The sequence below is a fragment of the Lygodium microphyllum genome, chromosome 2 (genome assembly GCF_053477565.2).
Source record: "Lygodium microphyllum isolate KBCC chromosome 2, Lygodium_microphyllum_v1.1.10, whole genome shotgun sequence".
Taxonomy (NCBI): domain Eukaryota; kingdom Viridiplantae; phylum Streptophyta; class Polypodiopsida; order Schizaeales; family Lygodiaceae; genus Lygodium; species Lygodium microphyllum.
This window is the reverse complement of record NC_141136.1, coordinates 143,042,514-143,051,360: the sequence shown is the minus strand read 5'-3', so window position 1 is coordinate 143,051,360 and position 8,847 is coordinate 143,042,514. Positions and strand designations below refer to the sequence as shown.

Genomic DNA, 8,847 nt, shown 5'->3' with positions numbered 1-8,847 from the left:
GCTTTACCATGGTCCTTTAACATCTACATGAAGATTTGCTTTTCAGCTGGCAAGAGAAAAGAGTTATCACCAATTTTCAGCTTTTGTAGACTTTCTGCTGTAAATTGGTGACCAATATCTTTAGGATCACGAAGGCTTGGTTGTTTGGAAGCCCTTTCTGCCAGTCCTTCGCTTTCAAGTGGTAGAGGAGTAGCTACCGGCTTGACCTTCTTATCAACTGTTTTATACTTTATTTCTACTCTTGCTTCATCCTTGTTTGGCTGTCCAAAAGCTTCATAATCTGCAAATTCTTGAATTATGTCATACATATCCAATGTACATACCTGTATGGACTGATTTTCAACTTGATTTTCTGCATGAATGGATGTATAAATTTTAGCCATTGTATCATTATAATTCAGCCCATAAAATAGTTCTGAAATTTCTTCATCTTTAGGTAAAACATCAATTTGCTTCATCTCTTGCTCTCTATGACTCAGATACTTTCTTTCAGCCCTGTTCATGGCTAAAAACTGTTTATAATAGCCCACTCCATTGGCTGAAAAAACCTGCAAATCAGCTTTTGGCCTTGCCTCCATATGTGGAGACTTTTTTTTATGACATGATGCAATGTCATAGCCTCCACTTATAGCAGCACTACCCGAAAACCCTTAAATTCTCGGGCATTAGGAGAAATAAGATGATCTCTTAATCGATCCCTATTCCGATGGTGATTAACACAAACAGTTAGGAATTGAACAGCTTTATCATTATCCTTGCTTCTTATTCGAGCATATGATGAACCATCATCAAGAGCCTTTGTCTCTAAACGAGACTCGAAAATAAATGGTTGTCCAAGAATGATTGGATAACTGCAGGAATCTTGAACAAAGAAATGAAATTCATCTTTTACATTACCAATACTAACTTGTACATAAGGACATGCTGCATAAAGATCGCCAGAAGAGTTATTGGCTGCCTTCATGTGCCACCCTGAGTCCACATCAATGGGCCATCCACCATTCTCATAGAGACTTCTTGACATAACATTAATTTCTGAACCATTGTCTATAAGGGCAATGCATGGAGTTTCTTTCTCACCAATTTTAACAATAGTTTCAGTAGTCGCCCTTGCCCAATGGGTACGTGAATAGTGACTACTTGGAATAAAGTGAGTTTCACTTTCTTCTTGCATGTTGTGAAGAAGAGTCTGTTTCTTATGCATGGGCTGTACTTTAGATTGAGAAGTTTCCACCACTATGGCTTCTTCAGCTTCTGCTTCATAAATGTCTTCTTCTTTGGCTTCTATGGCTGCAATCAATTCTTTGATTGCCTCCAATCGAATCCCTTGGGTTTTCAGCTTCTCTTCATCCTGCAAATACACATAAAGTACTTGCAAAAAAGCATGTACAGATTCTTCAATTTTCTCACCAACATATTGTCTTTTTCGTTTAATTACATCAATTATTACATCATGAAATCCTCGTTTTGCAATACCTAAAATTTCACCTAATGTAAATTCAATTATGCTTCCAAGAATCCTTTCTTCTAGGATCCGTTTAAGATTCGTTGCGGTCTCTATGTCACACTGCAACTTATAACTGGGATGTTTACTTTTTCTTTTTCCTTCTGTTTTCTTTGCTTGAGGGGCTTCTCCCATGTCAAATTCTGGTGGTGGCGGATTTTCAGCAGCCTTCTATTGGTCTGGTTTGCTTCTTATTATACGTTTAGCTGGTCCTGAAGAGGAAGGACCGACAACATCTTCTTCTTTTTTCTTCTATCATGGCTTCTTGATTATTAATTTTAGCTAACCAGGCAAAAGCTGAAAATGAATCCACAGGCTCGGACCATCCGGTTCTTCCTCAAATACATTGGCTAGCAGTAGTTAAATCATCCTTAGTTGCCTTACCTTGCTCCATGCGTTCCAAGGCCTGCGTCCACACTTTAGATTTTGCATTAGTTTTACATGTTTTAACAATTTCATTAGTTGGCTCAATTTGCAACCCATAAGTTGCAGCATCAACAACTGCATAGGCCGTTCTTGTTGCCAAATCCTCCAATCTTTTCTTCATGCCACCGTTGTCGAAGTTTGGCCCAAGAGGAAGCCCGATTTCGGTTGCATGAATTTTTCCATCCTTCCAAAAGACTAATTTTTGTGCTTCAACTTCATGGAATGCACCGCACTCTCTCTTGTCATGCTGAAGGCTATCACACCAAATGCAACGTCTTTTGAAGCCTTCTCGTGCAGGTCTTTGGGCGATTGACCGACCCCTTTCTTCTACTTTAACATTAAGCCTTTCTACTTTAGAATTAATTTCTGTTAAATTAAGATGGAGATCCCGCATGCTTTTAATTAACTCATCCATGACATCCTTCTTTGGAGAAGGAATATCAGAATTTATTGGTTGCTCGGCCATAGAGACAGGAGGTCGAGAAACTGGAACAGGCTCCTTCATAGGTTCAGTTGTTACAGGGGTTGATCCCCATCTTAAGCACAATCGCTCTCTTCGAGCAATCATATTAACTGCTTTAGTGACATCACTCCAAGCAGTCTTCAATCCCGACTCAGAGTCAAGGTCTTCAAGTTGGTTAGTCAATTTCTCCTGAAGAGAAGAATCTGCAGCTTTTAAAAATAATTCAATCTATTGACTTTCCATACCTTGTTGGTCATCGGGATCTAGTTGGGCAAATTTGCTTTCAAACTCTCAATGAATAGCAGTAGCAGTTAGACCCTTATTGGGCCTTTCGACCAATTCGATGAAGATTTTCTTTGTCATAAGGCTAAAATCTTCAAGGAAAAATTCTTCTCGAAAAGCCTTCTTAAACACAGTCCATCCTACGTCTTTTTGAGAAAGACCATGAATTCGATCCAGCGGGCAAAGTAACGACTCCATGCATGTTAAGGAACTCCAAAGAAGACCATCTTGTCAGTGTAGAGGTAGATAAAAGATGACACATTTTGCCCATTAAATTGCTTGAGCTTATGTCCAACTGCTTCTAAGGCCTTAATGGCAGCAGCATCAATCCGCTCTTCTTCTTGTCTCCGTTGTTGCAATTGCAACTGCTGCTGAAATTGCAGCTATTATTGTTGCCTCTCTTGCATTAAACGAACCAACTGTTGCAAAGCATCTCCTCCCAAACTTGATGATTCTCCCATTGGGCTTCTTCTTCCGCAGCGGATCTTCACGTTGGGTTCACCACTGTCATCGCGTTAAGAGTTAAAGGTCTACCACCGGGGCTTTTAGTGCAGAAGAAGAGTTTAGGATTCAAGATTTGAAAAGGAAAAATGGATTGAGGTTTAATAAAATCCGAGATTTAGAAATAATGTAGGTACGAAAGAAGAGTTCAAGCCTTCTCACTATGTACTTAACATACATAAACAGAAGAAATAAGACTAACTTGATTGTATCAAATGCCTCAGGATACATATATCATATCATAAATGATATTTTCAGATTCTCAATTCATTTATGAATGTCAAATGCAAGCTCTAATGACATTTATTTCATGTACATAGATAAATTTCAACCCTTTGAAACAAGTATATTGTTGATAGATTCAAATGCATCCAAGATTTGGGCCAAAGATACATGAAATGAATTAAAAAAGTATAATTTTAGCTTCAACCCTATTTTAAAACAGAAAATTCTAGCCCATAATCAAATTCAAAATAAATGCATAAACTCAAGAGGAAGCACTTTTAATCATCTATGAACAATGTCCTTTAAAAAAAAGATCATTTCCCTCCATTACAACCATAAAAAATCCATGTTTGCTCATAAAAATGGATCATAACAGTGAGCTACCCTATTTATGACTGGTTATTATAGCCCATAACAGTCCATAAGTCTTCAATATCCTCACCCTTTGCTTGCCCCAAAGTCACTCAAGCACTTGAATACAAGTCCAACTTCATTGGACCAAGAATAAAGTAAATAAGTTGAGAGAAGTCGTGTATAGAGCAAGCTAAATCCTCTTATCTCAGATTTTCCTCTTTTATAAACTGTTTCAGCATGCATATTCGTCAGATCAAAGAGGCAAAGAAATGGAGCTCTCACCATGGTTACATCTTCAGTAGTTAGACCTGTTAATCTTCAGTTTGCATGCTCCATTTCATGCACCATAGCTCCAGCTCTCTCTAGTTTGCCTCAAACAGTGCAACCCGCATTTTGTGTCGAAAAACACGAACTACTCTCTACTCAGTCTCTGAACACTTTTTGACCAATCTAGGTCACTTGCTGGTCACTTAAGTCAGTTACTTTTGGTCCCATGTAAACCTAGTGGACTTTTGACAATTTTTTACATCATTCTTGAATTCTAATCATATTTTTGTACCTGAATTAATGTGATTTATCCTGCAGACTGACAATTACGTCTATATGTCCAAGTTGTAGGTTTTCATTAACTTATTTTTCATAAATGTACATAGTATAAGTGAAAATTATATGCTAAATACAAAAGAACTTGTATAACTAAGGTGATTATTGGATAACAATGCCTGAATTTTGTATGCAAACATCTCATATAACTTCCAGTGAAAGTCTTCTATGTCATAAAAATCCCATGATTTATATCATGAACAGTAAACTCTTTGACAACGTGACCCACCCCAAAGCTTAACGAGATCAAACATGGCCTTTGTGAACTCACTAAATTGTTGTGCTTGTTTTGTTTGTACTATATTCTTTACTACATTTTGAAAAAAGCCCCACAAAACTTATTTACCTCCAAATTTACCTTGTGAATGAGCCTCAACTATATTATTACAAAAGTGCTACACATCCTTTCTACTAAAGCGTCCAAAGTTTGCTTCTTTCAAGGACCTAATCCTCACAGAAAGCATGACAATTCTTGTTTCTAACCACCATAGCATTCTCTTGTCTTCTTTCAAGTTTGACTGTCATTTGTTTCATAAATCTGCAGTTGTGAAGGCTTAACTTCCATGTGCCCACCTTGTGTGGACAACAAAATTCCCTTCAAATTGTTGCCCTACTCCACAATTTCTTATGACCTTTCCTCATCAACAGTTGTCTTTGCATCCTATTCTTGAGAATCCAAACTTAGTCGAACATGTCTCACAAAACCTTGTTTCCTCTTTTTTGTCACTGCTAGCATTCTTATTAAGTTCCCCACTGCTGGATTTTCTGTCCAGCTAAGCATCATCCTTATTCAATGTTCCTTCATCTGACAGAGGAGATTTTGATGTCAAGCTCAACTGATGCCTGGTAGCACTTATATCACTTTGCATAATCTCCTCCCTAGCTTCATGATGTCCATTGGCCCTGCCTTTTTCTGCAGCTTTGCTGTGCTTGCCTCTCCTCCAATTCCATGAGGTGAGATAGAACCTGATTGTTCCTGCGACAACTTTGGTTGGTGCATGTCTCTGTTTCCAACACCAACGTGCTTGAATTAGATCCTTATTGGTTAATTGCACTTGACCCTGCAATCATAACAAGCAAGATTAGAATTGTTGAAGCTGACAATGTGCTGCAAAGGACTAAGCAACACAATTCAGTATAACCATTTATGATATCAGGAAACATGACAAGGGTTGGTTTGCAGGCTACAACATAGCCTCAAACGTTTGAACAACCTGACTTGCAAATTTAAAACATAAAATGTCAACTAGTAAGCCAAACGGATATGCAAGAAGGATTCGTTTGACTTGAGAGAATAACCAGTCAACAAATTTCACATTTGAAGCTCGTGTGCAGGTTCAGGAAGAGAAAAAGAATCGAGGAATCTCATTGCTTTAGTACTACAGTTAGCATACATGGCGTGAAAGTGGTGAGCAAAGATAGGAAGGTGATGCACCTTGCGTACTCACCTCTTTTTCACAGCTTCAACTTTGTAGAAACCTTCTACGAGTTCCTCGACTCCTGCATCTTGCCTGGAACCAGCTTCTCCTTTCTCGCTCCCACTCGCTTCCTCCTCATCCTCCTCCTCCTCATCGTCTTCTTCTTCTTCTTCCCCTTCGTCTGGCTGCGAAGCTCCATCACCATGGCCAGCTTGTCTCTCATTTTCCTTCTCATCAGCGTCCTTGTTATGTTTCCTCTTGGCACTAGAGCTCCTCATCTGCTTTTCAACTGCTGCGTCCTTCTTGCCGGATGCAGGGGTCTTACTTGAGCGTGGCTAGAGGGGCTTATTGAGGGAGGAAGAGACGGATCTTTGAGGGTGGTTGCAAGCCAACTCCTCATGAGGAGTGGCGGGATCATGCCCATGCTAGAGGGCCTAGAGGGGCGGGGCACAACGGCCCATAGGACGACGTCCGCGCGTGTAAAGGAAGCTCCTGGTCCTCGCCGGCCTTATCTGCTTTGCGGAGATAGGGTTTAGTAGTGATTCTCCGAAGCAGGGAGAGAGTGAATGTGCAGAAACTGAGAGCGCCCGCGTATGCATAGAGGAAGAGACGGAGGAGTAAGAGGGAAGGAGCTAAAGTAGAAGAAGGGAGAAGAAAAACTGTGTGCATTTGAAAATTTTTTAATGTGAAATACAAGTTGTGGTTCCTATTTCTATTAACTCTTCACTCGTATCCCACCAAATCCTCTTTCTTTTATGACATGTCTTTGTAAGTATTCTATATAAAGGCATAAGCATCCTAGTAGTATTCCTTGTCTTCTTGAGAAATGGCTTGGTGTACAAGCTCTAGGGTAGGGTTTCAAATATTAACATGGTTATTAGCCTTTGTATCTCTCAACAATACTATTGAGGAATGCTTTTCAGCTCAAGGTTTTTGCAATAGCATTGTCCTTGCCACGATAAAAATTGAACTCTTATAGTATTTCTATCCACCTTCTTTGTCTCATATTGAGATCAACTTGGGTTAAAATCTACTTAAGACTCTTATGATCTATTAGTAGAATGAACCTTCTTTTCAACTCATAGTGTCTCCATAGTTTTAAGACATGGATCATTATAACTCAAGATGATTAGCAATATAAAGCATCCTATATGTATGCAACCAAATCATGACCCACCCAAATGATGCTTCTTGGACCTCGGCCTTGTAGGAACTCTCCTCTCAAGTATAGCTCCCTCTCGGTTTGCCCCCCTTGCTTGAGAAGGAATCCCCATTGCTTTATAATTTTAAGTCCTTCGTACAAGAGTTATTTGCCACATTTAGAGGAGTAGACAAAGCAAGAGTAGTTGAAACAAAGATTAGAAATGTACGCCCAAGGTCGAGACCCGACTCAATCTATGCATTAGAATTTCAACAACTCACATGCGATTTAACATTCCATGAGGATTATTTTATTAGTCAATTATGTTGGGGATTGAAATATGATGTTAAATATATTTTTCTCACCATGCCAAAAGCGCATACACTTATTGAATATCAAGTAATTGAATGTGACAACTGCTTGTTTGAGAGAAGACAAAAATGATGTCAAGGAGCCGCTTTGAATTTAAACATGATGAAGACTTTTGAAGACCCAACCGCCCAAGCAGACCAAGTAACTAAGGCAAAGCCTATGCAAATTGATATGATGCGGCTCAAGCCATTAATAGCTCAAGAAAAACAAAGGCGTCACATTAATGGATTATGCATGTATTGTTGCTAGCCATCAGGACACAAAACTAAATATTATCATAATAAAGAAAGGATGAGAATTCATGATGCCACTACTCCATCACTATCGAGAAACGTCAATGTCTTGTCTCAATGGAGACCATGCAGTTGGAAAAAGATTCAAGAAACCCAAAAGAAGATCTCCTTTTATCTGCAAATCTAGCATTTAGCTTTATGTTACCAATAAAGATTCACATAGGCAGAAGATAGATAGACTGACAAGCTTTGTTAGACTCTAGAACCACAACATGCTTCATGGACAAGATATTTGTAAAGCAATATGGTATACAACTTCTAAGGAAAGCAAAGCCGATATGCACATAAGTAATTGATGGTTTACCTTTTGCTTTAGGAGATGTTAGTTTTGAGCAATGTCAAGAATGAGACTCGACCCATAAAAGTTACCCTAAGGAGTTTTATATCAGATATAGCCTTCAACATCATCCATTGCCCAAATAGTCACCTTGTTATTGGGCTACACTAGCTAAAATTGCATAACCTTAACATCAATTATAGGTCTAGAAAGGTTGAATCAAGGCTAGTGCAAAACAATAAAATGAAAAATTCTTGACCAATATGGCAGAAAAGGTGTTCATGCATCAAGCAAATAAGAAATCGACATTTTTTATTTATGCAATTCCAATGGAGAAACCAAGGATGAAAATCTAAACATACTCCCAACTCAATATGCATAGTTCAATGATGTGTTTGGAAGAATGTGGATATGGTACCAGAACCATTGACCTTATGATTGTGCAATGGATTTACAAGAAGGAGCTCAACCTCCTTTTGGCCCCATCTCTAAGCTATCCCAAGATGAGTTAGCTAAACTTAATAAATATCTTGATGTGAATCTTGCCAAGGGATTTATACATCATTCAAAATCTCTAGTGGGTGCTCCAATTCTATTCATCAATAAAAAAGATGGATCCCTCTACATGTGTGTGGATTATTGAGGGCTCAATAAGATTACTATCAAGAATCGCTACCCTCTTCCCTTGATTCTAATACTCCTTGAATGACTTGGGAAAGGGAAACTATTCACCAAGATAAATCTTCGTGGTGCTTACAATCTTGTCAGGATAAAGAAAGGTAATGAATGGAAGATGACTTTTCGCACAAGGTATGGGCATTTTGAATATCTTATCATGCCATTTGGCCTCATAAATGCTCTAGCAATTTTCCAACATATGATGAAGGATATCTTTCAAGAATACTTGGATGACTTTATTGTTATCTATTTGGATGACATCTTGATCTTTTCCAAGAACCAAGAGGACCATGAGCATCACATCAAAATA

General features: G+C 38.6%; 1 long non-coding RNA gene across 1 annotated transcript; it reads right to left on the bottom strand.

Moving 5' to 3' along the window:
• Positions 1 to 4,497: 4,497 nt before the first annotated feature.
• On the bottom strand, positions 4,498 to 6,407 carry LOC148040419 (uncharacterized). Its single transcript, XR_015688617.1, has 2 exons — positions 5,807 to 6,407; positions 4,498 to 5,419 (listed from the first exon to the last, which is right to left on the bottom strand). It is a non-coding gene; the product is annotated as an uncharacterized LOC148040419 (long non-coding RNA).
• Between the last annotated feature and the right edge of the window lie 2,440 nt (positions 6,408 to 8,847).